Source organism: Aegilops tauschii, chromosome 6, assembly GCF_002575655.3.
Source record: "Aegilops tauschii subsp. strangulata cultivar AL8/78 chromosome 6, Aet v6.0, whole genome shotgun sequence".
In the NCBI taxonomy this organism is placed as follows: Eukaryota; Viridiplantae; Streptophyta; class Magnoliopsida; order Poales; family Poaceae; genus Aegilops; species Aegilops tauschii.
This window is the reverse complement of record NC_053040.3, coordinates 398972848-398991067: the sequence shown is the minus strand read 5'-3', so window position 1 is coordinate 398991067 and position 18220 is coordinate 398972848.

Here is an 18220-nt window from a genome sequence, read left to right as displayed (position 1 = left end):
TATGGGAATGACATATTGTTGATCGGAAATGATGTAGAATTTTTTGGAAAGCATAAAGGAGTGTTTGAAAGGAGATTTTCAAAGAGAGACCTTGGTAAAGCTGCTTACATATTGAGCATCAAAGATCTATAGAGATAGGTCCAGACGCTTGATATGTTTTTTCAATGAGTAAGTACCTTGACAAGTTTTTGAAGTAAGTTCAAAATGGAACAGTCAAAGAAGGAGTGTTGCAAGGTGTGAAGTTGAGTAAGACTCAAAGCCCGACCACGGCAGAAGATAGAGAGAGAATGAAAGTCATTCCCTATGCCTCAGCCATAGGTTCTATAAAGTATGCCATGCTATGGACCAGACCTATGATACGTCTCCGTCATATCAATAATTTTTTATTGTTCCATGCCAATATTATTCAACTTTCATATACTTTTTGGCAACTTTTTATACTATTTTTGGGACTAACATATTGATCCAGTGCCCAGTGCCACTTCCTGTCTATTGCATGTTTTATGTTTCGCATAATATCCATATCAAACGGAATCCAAACGGGATAAAAACGGACAGAGCTTATTTTTGGAATATTTGGAAAATTCCGGAAGAAAAATCCACGGGAGACGGTGCCCGAGGTGGTCAAGAGGCAGGGGGCGCGCCTGCCCCCTGGGCGCGCCCCTGACCCTCGTGGGCCACCCATAAGGCGGTTGATGCCCTTCTTCGGCCGAAAGAAAGCTAATTTTGGTAAAAAATCACGGCGAAGGTTTCAGTCCAATCAGAGTTACGGATCTCCATATATATTTATACGAAATGGTGAAAGGGCAGTGGGGGAGAACGCAGAAACAGAGAGAGACAGAGAGACATATCCAATCTCGGAGGGGCTCTCGCCCCTCCCACGCCATGGAGACCATGGACTAGAGGGGAAACCCTTCTCCCACCTAGGGAGGAGGTCAAGGAAGAAGGAGGAGGAGGGGGCTCTCTCCCCCTCGTTTCCGGTGGCGCCGGAGTGCCACCGGGGGCCATCATCATCACCGCAATCTTCACCAACAACTTCACCATCATCATCACCAACTCTTCCCCCCTCTATGCAGCGGTTTAACCTCCCTCTTACCCACTGTAATCTCTACTTAAACATGGTGCTCAATGCTATATATTATTTCCCAATGATGTATGGCTATCCTATGATGTTTGAGTAGATCCGTTTTGTCCTATGGGTTATTTGATGATCAAGATTGGTTTGAGTTGCATGTTTTATTATTGGTGCTGTCCTATGGTGCTCTCCGTGTCGCGCAAGCGTGAGGGATTCCCGCTGTAGGGTTTGCAATATGTTCATGATTTGCTTATGGTGGGTGGCGTGAGTGACAGAAGCACAGACCTGAGTAAGGGGGTTGTTTGCGTATGGGATAAAGAGGACTTGATGCTTTAATGCTATGGTTGGGTTTTACCTTAATGATCTTTAGTTGTTGCGGATGCTTGCTAGAGTTCCAATCATAAGTGCATATGATCCAAGTAGAGAAAGTATGTTAGATTATGCCTCTCCCTCAAACAAAATTGCAATAATGATTACCAGTCTAGTTATCGATTGCCTAGGGACAAATAACTTTCTCGTGACAACAAGGTCTCTACTAAAACTAATTTAGTTGTGTCTTTATCTAAACAGCCACTACTTTTTATTTACGTGCTCTTTATTTTCTTGCAAGCCTATCCAAAAACACCTACAAAGTACTTCTAGTTTCATACTTGTTTCCGGTAAAGCGAACGTCAAGTGTGCGTAGAGTTGTATCGATGGTCGATAGAACTTGAGGGAATATTTGTTCTACCTTTAGCTCCTCGTTGGGTTCGACACTCTTACTTATCAAAAGAGGCTACAATTGATCCCCTATACTTGTGGGTTATCAGGACCTTTTTCTGGCGCCGTTGCCGGGGAGCAATAGCGTGGGGTGAATATTCTCGTGTGTGCTTGTTTGCTTTATCACTAAGTAATTTTTATTTGCTGTTCTTAGTTGTTCTCTATCTTTAGTTATGGATATGGAACACGAAATACCAAAACAATTAGGTGTACTTGCTGCTCATGGAGATGGGGAACCTCCTAAAACCCTCGATGCTCGTTATGTGATAGATATTATGTACTACTTTGATAATCCTGAGAAAACCCCATTCAACTTTCTAATGGGAGTAACGTTGGATCAACGTGAATACTTTAGGGATTATCGCTTGACACAAAAAGGGAAACTATCATGGGATCAAATTGATATGTTGAAGTAGTATGCTAGGCAACTATGCTTGAGATATGATTATACTTGTTGCTCTAGGATGAAGCCTCCACACCTTCCCTTTTCATTCAAATTTAATGATAATAGAACCTTAGCTTCTTATGCTAATGGTATCTATGATTACTATGATGTGGAACAAATAGAAGAATTTGTTGCTTTTATGGGTGCTTATGAAATTGAATCTATGTTTAAAGAGTTTGAAGATTTTGATGATTCGGTTTATAGACTTGAAAATTAGCTATCCTTAAATATTGTTATGAGAATTATGAATACAATTACGATATTAATGCACTTATTGAGAAAGTCTCCGCTGTCCAAGAAGAGACTAATATTTTTCAGGAGTCTATGGAAGAAGAAATTACCGAAACTGTGAGCTCATTGGATGAAAAAGATGATGAGGAGAGCGAAGAACAAAAGGAGGAAGTGCGGATTAGCTACCCGTGCCCACCTTCTAATGCGAGTAACTCTTCAACTCATACATTGTTTAATTTCCCTTCGTGCTTACTGAAGGATGATTGCTATGATGACTATTATGATCCCGTTGATTCTCTTGAAATATCCCTTTTTGATGATGCTTGCTATGCTTGTGGCCAAGATGCCAATATGAATTATGCTTATGGAGATGAACTTGCTATAGTTCCTTATGTTAAACATGAAATTGTTCCTATTGCACCCACGCATCATAGTCCTATTATCTTTTTGAATTCTCCCGATTACACTATATCGGAGAAGTTTGCATTTATTAAGGATTATATTGATGGGTTGCCTGTTACCATTACATATGATGATTTTGATAGATATAATATGCATGTGCTTGCTGCTCCTACTTGCAATTATCATGAGAGAGGAACTATATCTCCACCTCTCTATGTTTCCCACACGATAAAATTGCAAGAAACTGTTTATACTATGCATTGGCCTTTACTATGTGTGCATGAATTGTTCTTTTATGACATGCCGATGCATAGGAAGAGAGTTAGACTTCGTAATTACATGATATATGTTACTTTGTGCTCACTACTAAATTACAAATCATTGCTAATTAAAATTGGCTTTGATATACCTTGGGATCCGGGTGGATTCACTACTTGAGCACTATATGCCTAGCTTAATGGCTTTAAAGAAAGCGCTGCCAGGGAGACAACCCGGAAGTTTTAGAGAGTCATTTATTTCTGTTGAGTGCTTTCATATACTTTAAAAACAACAAAAATAAAGTGGGGAACCCAAAACTTTTCAAAAAGGAAAGTGAAAGTGAGAAAGACAAGCATTGTTGAAGTGGGAGAGCTCCTTGAACTTTGTTCATGCTCACGACAACTTTGTGAATCTTGATTACAGAAACTTTTCAAAAAAAATAATTATCCCCTTGTACAATTCCATTGTATTATAAAAACAATGTGCCAAGGTTTGCCTTTAGGAAGTTTACAATGCTTGTTGGTTTGTGCGGTGCAGGACAGAAACTTTGGCTGTAGTGCGCAAATTTTAATTTTTTTACTGGAACATCAAATGGTTCTGATTCTTTTTGCAATGTCCTTCTGTACAAATTGTTTATTTTTCCTAATTTTTGGCAGAATTTTTCAAGTACCAGAAGTATGGTTAATGTTCAGATTGTTACAGACTGTTCTGTTTTAGACAGATTCTGTTTTTGATGCATAGTTTGCTTGTTTTGATGAAACTATCAATTTATATCAGTGGATTAAGCCATGAAAAAGTTATATTAAAGTAGACACAATGCAAAAACAAAATATGAATTGGTTTGCAACAGTACTTAGAGTAGTGATTTACTTTATTATACTAATGGATCTTACCGAGTTTTCTGTTGAAGTTTTGTGTGGATAAGTGTTCGATGATCGAGAAGGTTTCGATGTGAGAAGAAGGAAGAGAGGCAAGAGCTCAAGCTTGGGGATGCCCGAGGCACCCCAAGTAAATATTCAAGGAGACTCAAGCGTCTAAGCTTGGGGATGCCCCGGAAGGCATCCCCTCTTTCTTCAACAAATATTGGTATGTTTTCGGATTCGTTTCATTCATGTGATATGTGCAAATCTTGGAGCGTCGTTTGCATTTAGTTTTCACTTTTCGTTTATGCACCATGCAGGTATGAGATGGTCCTTGGTTGATTTATAGAATGCTCTTTGCACTTCATTTATATCTTTTGAGTATGGCTTTATAGAATGCTTCATGTGCTTCGCTTATATCATTTGAAGTTTGGATTGCCTATTTCTGTGCACATAGAAAACCACCATTTGTAGAATGCTCTTTTGCTTCACTTATATTTGTTAGAGCGTGGGCATATCTTTTGTAGAAAGAATTAAACTCTCTTGCTTCACTTATATCTATTTAGAGAGATGACAGGAACTGGTCATTCACATGGTTAGTCATAAAACCCTACATAAAACTTGTAGATCACTGAATATGATATGTTTGATTCCTTGCAATGGTTTTGCGACATAAAGGTGGTGATATTAGAGTCGTGCTAGTTGAGTAATTGTGAAATTGAGAAATACTTGTGTTGAGGTTTGCAAGTCCCGTAGCATGCACGTATGGTGAACCATTATGTAACGAAGTTGGAGCATGAGGTGTTTATTGATTGTCTTCCTTATGAGTGGCGGTCGGGGACGAGCGATGGTCTTTTCCTACCAATCTATCCCCCTAGGAGCAGGCGCGTAGTACTTTGTTTCGATGACTAATAGATTTTTGCAATAAGTATGTGAGTTCTTTATGACTAATGTTGAGTCCATGGATTATACGCACTCTCACCCTTCCATCATTGCTAGCCTCTTCGGTACCGTGCATTGCCCTTTCTCACCTTGAGAGTTGGTGCAAACTTCGCCGGTGCATCCAAACCCCGTGATATGATATGCTCTGTCACACATAAGCCTCATTATATCTTCCTCAAAACAGCCACCATACCTACCTATTATAGCATTTCCATAGCCATTCCGAGATATATTGCCATGCAACTTCCATCATCATCATATACATGACTTGAGCATTTATCGTCATATTGCTTTGCATGATCGTAAGATAGCTAGCATGATGTTTCCATGGCTTGTCCGTTTTTTGATGTCATTGCTACGCTAGATCATTGCACATCCCGGTACACCGCCGGAGGCATTCATATAGAGTCATATCTTTGTTCTAGTTATCGAGTTGTAATATTGAGTTGTAAGTAAATAAAAGTGTGATGATCATCATTATTAGAGCATTGCCCCAGTGAGGAAAGGATGATGGAGACTATGATTCCCCCACAAGTCGGGATGAGACTCCGGACGAAAAAAAAATTAACAAAAAAAGAGAGGAAGGCCAAAAAAAGAGAAGGCCCGAAAAAAAGAGAAAAAATGAGAGAAAAAGAGAGAAGGGGCAATGTTACTATCCTTTTACCACACTTGTGCTTCAAACTAGCACCATGTTCTTCATATAGAGAGTCTCTTGAGTTATCACTTTCATATACTAGTGGGAATTTTCATTATAGAACTTGGCTTGTATATTCCAACGATGGGATTCCTCAAATGCCCTAGGTCTTCATGAGCAAGCAAGTTGGATGCACACCCACTTAGTTTCAGTTTGAGCTTTCATACACATATAGCTCTTAGTGCATCCGTTGCATGGCAATCCCTACTCCTCACATTGATATCTATTAATGGGCATCTCCATAGCTCGTTGATACGCCTAGTTGATGTGAGACTTTCTCCTTTTTTGTCTTCTCCACATAACCCCCATCATCATATTCTATTCCACCTATAGTGCTATGTCCATGGCTCACGCTCATGTATTGCGTGAAAGTTGAAAAGGTTTGAGAAACGTCAAAAGTATGAAACAATTGCTTGGCTTGTCATCGGGGTTGTGCATGATGTGAATATTTTGTCTGGTGAAGATGGAGCATAGCCAGACTATATGATTTTGTAGGGATGAGCTTTCTTTGGCTATGTTATTTCAATAAGACATAATTGCTTGGTTGGTATGCTTGAAGTATTATTGTTCTTATATCAAAGGATACACTATTGCTTTGAATCACTCGTGTCTTAATATTCATGCCATGATTAGACATATGATCGAGATTATGCTAGGTAGCATTCCACATCAAAAATTATCTTTTTTATCATTTACCTACTCGAGGACGAGCAGGAATTAAGCTTGGGGATGCGGATACGTCTCCGTCGTATCTATAATTTTTGATTGTTCCATGCCAATATTATTCAACTTTCATATACTTTTTGGCAACTTTTTATACTATTTTTGGGACTAACATATTGATCCAGTGCCCAGTGCCAGTTCCTGTCTGTTGCATGTTTTATGTTTCGCAGAATATCCATATCAAACGGAATCCAAACGGGATAAAAACGGACGGAGCTTATTTTTGGAATATTTGGAAAATTCCGGAAGAAAAATCCACGCGAGACATTGCCCGAGGTGGTCACGAGGCAGGGGGCGCGCCCCTGACCCTCGTGGGCCACCCGTAAGGCGGTTGATGCCCTTCTTCGGCCGCAAGAAAGCTAATTTTTGGTAAAAAATCATGGCAAAGGTTTCAGTCCAATCGGAGTTACGGATCTCCATATATATACGAAACGGTGAAAGGGCAGCGGGGGAGAATTCAGAAACAGAGAGAGACAGAGAGACATATCCAATCTCGGAGGGGCTCTCGCCCCTCCCACGCCATGGAGACCATGGACCAGAGGGAAAACCCTTCTCCCACCTAGGGAGGAGGTCAAGGAAGAAGAAGGAGGAGGGGGCTCTCTCCCCCTCGCTTCCGGTGGCGCCCGAGTGCCACCAGGGCCATCATCATCACCGCAATCTTCACCAACAACTGCACCGTCATCATCACCAACTCTTCCCCCCTCTATGCAGTGGTGTAACCTCTGTCTTACCCGCTGTAATCTCTACTTAAACATGGTGCTCAACGCTATATATTATTTCCCAATGATGTATTGCTATCCTATGATGTTTGAGTAGATCCGTTTTGTCCTATGGGTTATTTGATGATCAAGATTGGTTTGAGTTGCATGTTTTATTATTGGTGATGTCCTATGTTGCTCTCCGTGTCGTGCAAGCGTGAGGGATTCCCGCTGTAGGGTTTGCAATATGGTGGGTGGCGTGAGTGACAGAAGCACAGACCCGAGTAAGGGGGTTGTTTGCATATGGGATAAAGAGGACTTGATGCTTTAATGCTATGGTTGGGTTTTACCTTAATGATCTTTAGTTGTTGCGGATGCTTGCTAGAGTTCCAATCATAAGTGCATATGATCCAAGTAGAGAAAGTATGTTAGCTTATGCCTCTCCCTCAAATAAAATTGCAATAATGATTACCAATCTAGTTATCGATTGCCTAGGGACAAATAAATTTCTCGTGACAACAAGCTCTCTACTAAAACTAATTTAGTTGTGTCTTTATCTAAACAGCCCCTACTTTTTATTTACGTGCTCTTTATTTTCTTGCTAGCCTATCCAAAAACACCTACAAAGTACTTCTAGTTTCATACTTGTTTCCGGTAAAGCGAACGTCAAGTGTGCGTAGAGTTGTATCGGTGGTCGATAGAACTTGAGGGAATATTTGTTCTACCTTTAGCTCCTCATTGGGTTCAACACTCTTACTTATCGAAAGAGGCTACAATTGATCCCCTATACTTGTGGGTTATCAACCTATTGTATACCCTGCCCTGAGTTTGGCAAGGGAGTACAATAGTGATCTAGGAGTAGATCACTGGACATTGGTCAAAATTATCCTTAGATGTTGGGGATATAACTATTGAGTATAAACCGCCTAGGAGGGGCCGGGTTATACTCATAGTAATTTACCCATATTGAAGCCCATGAAGACATGGAAGATGGCGCTTTATAGAGGAGACTTAATAGGAAGGCCCAAGGCCCAGAGGCGGGTTAAGGCCCATAGACATAAACTGCCATAGGCGTATAACTTGTATTGTAAGATAGGAAAGAACAGATACCGAGCCGGACACGTTTATGAGCCGGCAAGGATTCTGTAAACCGGCCAGGCGTCAACCTGTGTATATAAAGGGACGACCCGGCGGCGGTTTAGGGACAAGAAACAACAGATCGAGAGCCAGGCTTAGCGTATTCGCTCCCTGGTCATCGAAACCCTAGCAATACCACCTCAAACTGGATTAGGCCTTTACCTTCACCGCAAGGGGCCGAACCAGTATAAACTCCTCTTGTCCTTTGTCCTGTTTAACCCCTTTAAGCTAACTTCGTTGCGATGGCTCCACGACTAAGTCCTCACACTAGGACATCTGTCGTGACAATTCCACGATAGTTGGCGCCCACCGTGGGGCTATCGCACGATGGTTTCAAGTTCTTAGAGGGCAACATCGAAGGGCTCAAGGGATACGCCGTGGGCTGGATGACCAAGAGTCATCGCGGCAAGCTCTACATCGACAATGCAGGCTGGGGCCCCGAGGCCGGCTCAATTGAGTACGGGTACCGGGTCCCCTTTGGTGGAATTCACGTTTCATTGGCAAGATCGGCGAACCGGGCCCTGAACTGGACATCTGCACCGATATCATCGAGACGGCTCATCGTGCAAGACCCGCCCGTGTTCAGCCTGCAATAAAGCATGCCTTCATGGGATTCATCAACGGTGCGGAATCTGAATCGGTATCTAACGGTGAGATGGTTGTCTATTCAGATGACGAGTCATCCACTAGTGAGACTGAGTCACTTTACCAACTGCAATATGGCCGGCTTGGGGGATGTTCCGATGGCGACAGTATTCCGGACCCTCGCGAACCTCCAAACTGGGTTGCAATGTTCATGGTCAGTACACAGCCAGCGCAGCACTCTTCGACTGCGGTTGCATTGATTTCTGGGTCAGCAGCGGCGACGGCAGCCAGGGCAGGAGGCCCTGTGCGCCCGCCGGCTCACGTCTTAACTGACCTGCTGGATAAACTGACAGCGTTCGTAACAACGGTGGTTAACCCGGCAGATCAGGATCAGAATAATGCAGCGGTCGCAAAATTGCATGATGAGATAGCACAAGCCAAGGAGGAGCTAAATGCGGAAAACGTAAGGATGGCCGAGGAGCGGACCGCTTTGGATGCTCAGGCGCAGCGGATTCAGTCGGAGTCTTACCGACTCATGTTAGATCAGGACACATCAAACTAAGCCATGAGGAGGAGGCATAAGACTCGTCTGCCCCCGGTTTACGAGGCAAGGAATCTCTTTAACACACCAGGAGCAGGAACCAGTAACCAGCCAGTGGTGAATCGGGTTGAAGCACCTGCGACGGGTACGCCGGTTCAGCCGCCTCGTCTGAACAATAACCTGCCGCAGCACGTGCCAACACCGTCGGGTCATTACTCTAACCCTTTGGATAACATGATCGCCGCGGCATCATAGTTGGCAGCTCTTCCGGTTGAGGGCGAGTCTTTGGCAGCAGTTGAAACACGGAGGGCTAGAGAGCTCCTTCAGACAGCTTTGGTTCAGCAGTAGGCTTATTCCTACAGTCGTGACAGGATTCATTCCACCCCTCGCCCAAGCCGGAGTTACAGTAGGCACATGGATGAGCCGGCTGTGTCAAGCAGTGCGCGGAACCGTAACCCGCCGTGTGGGCATAACCCGGCGGGTGGTGGTGCCAATGCTCAGAACGTGGTGGATCAAGGTAGAGCCCGTCGAGAGGCCGAGTTAGAGGCGCAGTACGCGGCCCGTCAACCTTCTCCGGTTCGTCCGACAACTTCGGTGGAGGCACGTGTAACCTTCAGGAATTTGGGCGTCCCATGTTTAGTGTCGGCTCTACGTAATGAGCGTCTGCCCATGGATTTCAAGGGTTCCCGTAAGGTGCCTAACTATACAACCGATTTGCCTCCCGAAGCATGGATCGAGAGTTATGAGAGGGCCATGGAGTTGCTAGATGCCAGTGATGCGGCACGTGCTAAATATTTCCCCCTGATGTTGGAAGGGACGGCCCGTACTTGGTTAAAGGGGCTCCCTGCTAACTCCATTGGGTCATGGGCCGAGTTAAAAGCCCGGTTTATCCAGAATTTCAAGGATACATGCAAGCAGCCTATGTCAATTGTGGATTTAGCCTCCTGTGTCCAGGAGGAAGGTGAGTCAACAACCCATTGGGTGTGCCGGGTCTCAACAATTATGCACTCGTCAGATCGCATTAATGCCGACTCGGCAGTGTTGATGCTGGAGAACAATTGCCGGTTCACACCCCTAAAGCAGAAGTTGGGACGGCTCAAACGTCACTGCAATGACATGGGGACCCTCATTGCGGCTCTAGTTAAGTATGCTGACTCTGATGGTACCAAGGACCCCGAGTCTGATGATGTGAAGCCGGGGAAGGGAAAGAAGAGCAGCAACGCCAAGGGGCAGCAACATAACCCGGTGAACCAGGGTGGCAACGGTAAGCGCAAGGCTGATAATAGTTTTGACTTTGTGGCTAACACCAATGCACAGAATAATGGTCAGCATCATAAGGGTAAACCGCCCCCGCAGACTGGAAGGTCAGGCATCAATCTTGAGCAATTGTTAAATCAGCCCTGCCCGAAACATGGGACGCGGAAGAGGCCGTCTGGGCACCTCTGGAAAGATTGCTACATTGTGAAGGAGTTCAAAAATTCGAATCTTTTCCAAGACAGTCATGGACCGGGTGGCGGTTCAAGATCCGGTTTCCATGGGCCGGGTTACGGCGGAGGCGGCTCTAGCTCAGGGTTCCAAGGAAATCAAGGTAGTCATGGCAACCAAGGTGGTTACCATCAGCAGAATAATCAGGGGAGTCAACAGCAGCAACAGTCGGGTTATCAGAGCAACCCGAAGCAGTTGAATAGTGGACAGTATCATGTTTTCACCACTAGTTTATGCAAGCGAGACCAGAAGCTTCATAAGAGGGCAGTGAACTCCGTTGAACCGGCAGTTCCCCGTTACTTACGCTGGTCTGAGCAGCCCATCGTATGGAGCCGGGAGGATCACCCGCCCCGGGTTGATAATCTGGGTCACCTGGCATTGGTGGTGGCGCCTCAGGTTGGAGGGTATAAGTTCACCAGGGTACTCATGGATGGAGGGAGCAGCATCAATATTCTCTATTATGAGACTTTCCGTCGCATGGGGTTGACAGATAAAAATCTTAAACCGTCGAACACTGTTTTCCATGGCGTGGTGCCTGGTAAGTCGGCATACCCAGTTGGTAAGATAGCTCTGGAAGTTGCTTTTGGAGATGAGCATGGCTCTAGATCAGAGGCCTTGACCTTTGAAGTGGTGAAAATCAAGAGCCCTTATCGTGCTCTGTTTGGACGGCCGGCTTATGCTAAGTTCATGGCCAGGCCCTTCTACGTTTATCTGCAGCTTAAGATGCCGGGTCATAAGGGGACCATTACTATACATGGGACCCGGAAGATAGCTTTGGAGTGTGAACAGGGCGATGCAGCTTATGCTGAGTCGGTTTGTGCAGCAGAGGAGTTAAAGTTTTATAAAGACAATGTTGATCCGGCGGATATGACTTCTTTGAAAAAGCCAACTACGGAGCATGATCCGACATTGAAGTTTAAATCGGCTAATGAGACTAAGCTAGTTGATTTCGTTCCTGGCGATTCATCCAAGCAGTTCAGCATCAGCGCTAATCTGGATCCGAAATAGGAAAGCGCGCTCATCGAGTTCGTCCGTGAGAACCGAGACATCTTTGCTTGGAAACCTTCTGACATGCCAGGTGTACCGAGGGAACTCGCTGAGCACACTCTCAATATTGATCCTAAGTTTAAACCTGTCAAGTAGTTTCTGCGTCGCTTCAATGAAGAAAGACGTAAAGCCATTGGTGAGGAGGTAGCCTGGCTCTTGGCGGCTGGGTTTATCGTTGAAGTGTTTCATCCTGAATGGTTGGCTAACCCGGTGCTGGTACTTAAGAATAATGGTACTTGGCGGATGTGTGTGGATTAAATAGATTTAAACAAGGCTTTTCCGCCTGATCCTTGTGGTCTCCCTTGTATTGATCAAATTGTTGATGCTACGGTGGGTTGTGAGCGTTTGAGTTTTTTGGATGCTTATTCCGGTTATCACTAGATCAAGATTGCAGTTAAGGACCAGGAGAAGACAGCTTTTATAACTACCTTTGGAGCCTTCTGCTACGTGTCTATGCCTTTTGGGCTCAAGCGTGCACAGGCGACTTATCAATGATCTGTGCAGAATTGTCTTCATAATCAGATTGGGCGCAATGTTCATGCTTATGTGGATGATATTTGATACGTCTCCAACGTATCTATAATTTTTTATTGTTCCATGCTATTATATATTCTGTTTTGGATGTTTAATGGGCTTTATTATACACTTTTATATTATTTTTGGGACTAACCTACTAACCCAAGGCCGAGTGCAAATTGCTGTTTTTTGCCTATTTTAGTGTTCTGCAGAAAAGGAATATCAAACAGAGTCCAAATGGAATGAAACCTTCGGGAGCGTGATTTTTGGAACAAACGTGACCCAGAGGACTTGGAGTGGACGTCCACAAACAAACGAGGAGGCCACGAGGCAGGGAGGCGCGCCCCCACCCTCGTGGGCCCCTCGTGGCTCTCCTGACCGACTTCCTTCGCCTATATATACTCTTATACCCCAAAAACATCGAGGAGCACCATGAAACCCTATTTCCACCGCCGCAACTCTCTATACCCATGAGATCCCATCTTGGGGCCTTTTCCGGCGCTCCGCCGGAAGGGGGCATCGATCACGGAGGACTTCTACATCAACACCATAGTCTCGTCGATGATGTGTGAGTAGTTTACCTCAGACCTTCGGGTCCATAGTTATTAGCTAGATGGCTTCTTCTCTCTCTTTGGATCTCAATACAAAGTTCTCCTTGATTCTCTTGGAGATCTATTCAATGTAACTCCTTTTGTGGTGTGTTTGTCGAGATTCGATGAATTGTGGGTTTATGATCAAGATTATCTATGAACAATATTTGAATCTCCTCTGAATTCTTTTATGTATGATTTTTTATCTTTGCAAGTCTCTTCGAATTATCAGTTTGGTTTAACCTACTAGATTGATCTTTCTTGCAATGGGAGAAGTGCTTAGCTTTGAGTTCAATCATGCGGTGCTCGATCCCAGTGACAGAAGGGGAAACGACACGTATTGTATTGTTTCCATCGAGGATAAAAAGATGGGGTTTATATCATATTGCTTGAATTTATCCCTCTACATCATGTCATCTTGCCTAATGTGTTACTCTGTTCTTATGAACTTAATACTCTAGATGCATGCTGGATAGCGGTCGATGTGTGGAGTAATAGTAGTAGATGCAGAATCGTTTTGGTCTACTTGTCGCGGACGTGATGCCTATATACATGAACATGCCTAGATATTCTCATAACTATGCTCAATTCTATCAATTGCTCGACAATAATTTGTTCACCCACCGTAATACTTATGCTCTTGAGAGAAGCCACTAGTGAAACCTAAGGCCCCCGGGTCTATTTTCCATCATATTAATCTTCCGTTATTTCTATCACCGTTTATTTTGCTATCTTTACTTGTAGTCTTTATCATAAAAATACCAAAAATATTATCTTATCATCTCTATCAGATCTCACTTTTGCAAGTGGCCATGAAGGGATTGACAACACCTTTATCGTGTTGGTTGCAAGGTTCTTATTTGTTTGTGTAGGTACGAGGGACTTGAGCGTGGTCTCCTACTGGATTGATACCTTGGTTCTCAAAAACTGAGGGAAATACTTACGCTACTTTGCGGCATCACCCTTTCCTCTTCAAGGGAAAACCAACGCAGTGCTCAAGAGGTAGCAAGAAGGACTTTAGGCGCTGTTGCCGGGGAGTCTACGTGCAAGTCAAGACATACCAAGTACCCATCACAAACTCTTATCCCTCACATTACATTATTTGCCATTTGCCTCACGTTTTCCTCTCCCCCACTTCACCCTTGCTGTTTTATTCACCCTCTTTTTCCGTTCGCCTCTTTCTTGCTTGCTTCGTCGTTATGGCTAGTCCTTTATCTACTCCTTTGTCTCCCGAGAGTGAAGTTCTTAATTTTAAACAAAGGGAGGGAGAAAATCTAAAAGATGCTTGGTATAGAATTTGCAACGCTCAATGCCTAGCTAGGGGCGTTAAACAATAGCGCTTGTTGGGAGGCAACCCAAGTTTATTTTTGTTCCTTTTTAGCAATAAATTTTGATCTAGCCTCTGGTTAGATTTTTATTATGTTTTAATTAGTGTTTGTGCCAAGTTAAACCTATAGGATCTTCTTGGATAATAATTATTTGATCTTGTTGAAAAAGTCAGAAACTTTTTGTTCACGAAAACAATTGTTTAAAATCACCAGAACGTGATAAAATAATGATTCCAATTGCAGTAGATCAATAAACAAATTATTTAGGTCTTTTTATTTTGGTAGAATTTCCTGAGTTACAGAAGTTTGCGTTAGATACAGATTACTATAGACTGTTCTATTTTTGACAGATTCTGTTTTTCGTGTGTTGTTTGCTTATTTTGATGAATCTATGGCTAGTAATGGAGCATATGAACCATATAGAAGTTGTAATACAGTAGGCTTAACACCAATATAAATAAATAATGAGTTCATTACAGTACCTTAAAGTGGTGGTTTGTTTTATTTCGCTAACGGAGCTCATGAGATTTTCTGTTGAGTTTTGTGTTGTGAAGTTTTCAAGTTTTGGGTAAAGATTTGATGGATTATGGAACAAGGAGTGGAAAGAGCCTAAGCTTGGGGATGCCCAAGGCACCCCAAGGTAAAATCCAAGGACAACCAAAAGCCTAATCTTGGGGATGCCCCGGAAGGCATCCCCTCTTTCGTCTTCGTCCATCGGTAACTTACTTGATGCTATTTTTTATTCACCACATGATATGTGTTTTGCTAGGAGCGTCTTGTATGATTTGAGTCTTTGCTTTTTAGTTTGCCACAATCAACCTTGCTGTACACACCTTTTGAGAGAGACACACATGATTCGGAATTTATTAGAATACTCTATGTGCTTCACTTATATCTTTTGAGCTATATAGTTTTTGCTCTAGTGCTTCACTTATATCTTTTAGAGCACGGTGGTGGTTTTATTTTATAGAAATTATTGATCTCTCATGCTTCACTTATATTATTTTGAGAGTTCCTTAGAAAAGCATGGCAATTTTCTTTGGTTATAAAATTAGTCCTAATATGATAGGCATCCAAGATTAGTATAATAAAAACTTTCATATAAAGTGCATTGAATACTAAGAGAAGTTTGATACTTGATGATTGTTTTGAGATATGGAGGTAGTGATATTAAAGTTATGCTAGTTGAGTAATTGTGAATTTGAGAAATACTTGTGTTGAAGTTTGCTAGTCCCGTAGCATGCACATATGGTAACCGTTGTGTAACAAATTTGAAACATGAGGTATTCTTTGATTGTCCTCCTTATGAGTGGCGGTCGGGACGAGCGATGGTCTTTTCCTACCAATCTATCCCCCTAGGAGCATGCACGTAGTGCTTGGTTTTTGATGACTTGTAGATTTTTGCAATAACTATGTGAGTTCTTTATGACTAATGTTGAGTCCATGGATTATAAGCACTCTCACCCTTCCATCATTGCTAGCCTCTTCGGTACCGTGCATTGCCCTTTCTCACCCTGAGAGTTGGTGCAAACTTCACTGGTGCATCCAAACCCCGTGATACGATACACTCTATCACACATAAACCTCCTTATATCTTCCTCAAAACAGCCACCATACCTACCTATTATGGCATTTCCATAGCCATTCCGAGATATATTGCCATGCAACTTTCCACCGTTCCGTTTATTATGACACGCTTCATCATTGTCATATTGCCTTGCATGATCATGTAGTTGACATTGTATTTGTGGCAAGGCCACCATGCATATTATTTCATACATGTCACTCTTGATTCATTGCCCATCCCGGTACACCGCCGCAGGCATTCATATAGAGTCATACTTTGTTCTAGTATCGAGATGTAATCATTGAGTTGTAAATAAATAGAAGTGTGATGATCAACATTCATAGAGCATTGTCCCAAATAAAAAAAGAAGAAGAAAGGCCAAATAAAAAAAGGGAAAGGCCCAAAAAAGGAAGAAAAAAAGAAAAAAAGAAAAAAAGAAAAAAGGGACAATGCTACTATCCTTTTTTCCACACTTGTGCTTCAAAGTAGCACCATGATCTTTATGATAGAGAGTTTCTTTTTTTGTCACTTTCATCTACTAGTGGGAATTTTTCATTATATAACTTGGCTTGTATATTCCAAGAATGGGCTTCCTCAAATGCCCTTGGTCTTCGTGAGCAAGCAAGTTGGATGCACACCCACTTAGTTTCTTTTGTTGAGCTTTCATACATTTATAGCTCTAGTGCATCTGTTGCATGGCAATCCCTACTCCTAGCATTGACATCAATTGATGGGCATCTCCCTAGCCCGTTGATTAGCCGCGTCAATGTGAGACTTTCTCATTTTTTGTCTTCTCCACATAACCCCCATCATCATATTCTATTCCACCCATAGTGCTATATCCATGGCTCACGCTCATATATTGCATGAAAGTTGATGAGATTAATAAAGTATGAAACAATTGCTTGGCTTGTCATCGGGGTTGTGCATGATGAGAGCATTCTTGTGCGAGGAAAATGGAGCATGACCAAACTATATGATTTTGTAGGGATGAACTTTCTTTGGCCATGTTATTTTGAGAAGACATAATTGCTTAGTTAGTATGCTTGAAGTATTATTATTTTTATGTCAATATTAAAATTTTATCTTGAATCTTTCGGATCTGAACATTCATGCCACAATAAAGAGAATTACATTGAAGAATATGCTAGAAAGCATTCCATATCAAAAATTCTGTTTTTATCATTTACCTACTCGAGGACGAGCAGGAATTAAGCTTGGGGATGCTTAATACGTTTCCAACGTATCTATAATTTTTTATTGTTCCATGCTATTATATATTACGTTTTGGATGTTGAATGGGCTTTATTATACACTTTTATATTATTTTTGGGACTAACCTACTAACCCAAGGCCCAGTGCAAATTGCTGTTTTTTTTGCCTATTTTAGTGTCACGCAGAAAAGGAATATCAAAAGGAGTCCAAACGGAATGAAACATTCAGGAGCGTGATTTTTGGAACAAACGTGATCCAGAGGACTTGGAGTGGATGTCAAGAAACAACCGAGGAGGCCACAAGGCAGGGAGGCACGCCCCCCACCCTCGTGGGCCCGTCGTGGCTCTCCTGACCGACTTCCTTCACCTATATATACTCTTATACCCCAAAAGCATCGAGGAGCACCACGAAACCCTATTTCCACCGCCGCAACTCTCTGTACCCGTGAGATCCCATCTTTGGGCCTTTCTGGCGCTCCGCTGGAGGGGGCATCGATCACGGATGGCTTGTACATCAACACCATAGCCTCTCCGATGATGTGTGAGTAGTTTACCTCAGACCTTCGGGTCCATAGTTATTAGCTAGATGGCTTCTTCTCTCTCTTTGGATCTCAATACAAAGTTCTCCTCGATTCTCTTGGAGATCTATTCGATGTAACTCTTTTTGCGGTGTGTTTGTCGAGATCCGATGAATTGTGGGTTTATGATCAAGATTATCTATGAACAATATTTGAATCTCCTCTGAATTCTTTTATGTATGATTTGTTATCTTTACAAGTCTCTTCGAATTATCAGTTTGGTTTGGCCTACAAGATTGATCTTTCTTGCATGGGAGAAGTGCTTAGCTTTGGGTTCAGTCATGCGGTGCTCGATCCCAGTGACAGAAGGGGAAACGACAAGTATTGTATTGTTGCCATCGAGGATAAAAAGATGGGGTTTATATCATATTGCTTGAATTTATCCCTCTACATCATGTCATCTTGCCTAATGTGTTACTCTGTTATTATGAATTTAATACTCTAGATGCATGCTGGATAGCGGTCGATGTGTGGAGTAATAGTAGTCGATGCAGAATCATTTCGGTCTACTTGTCGCGGACGTGATGCCTATATACATGATCATG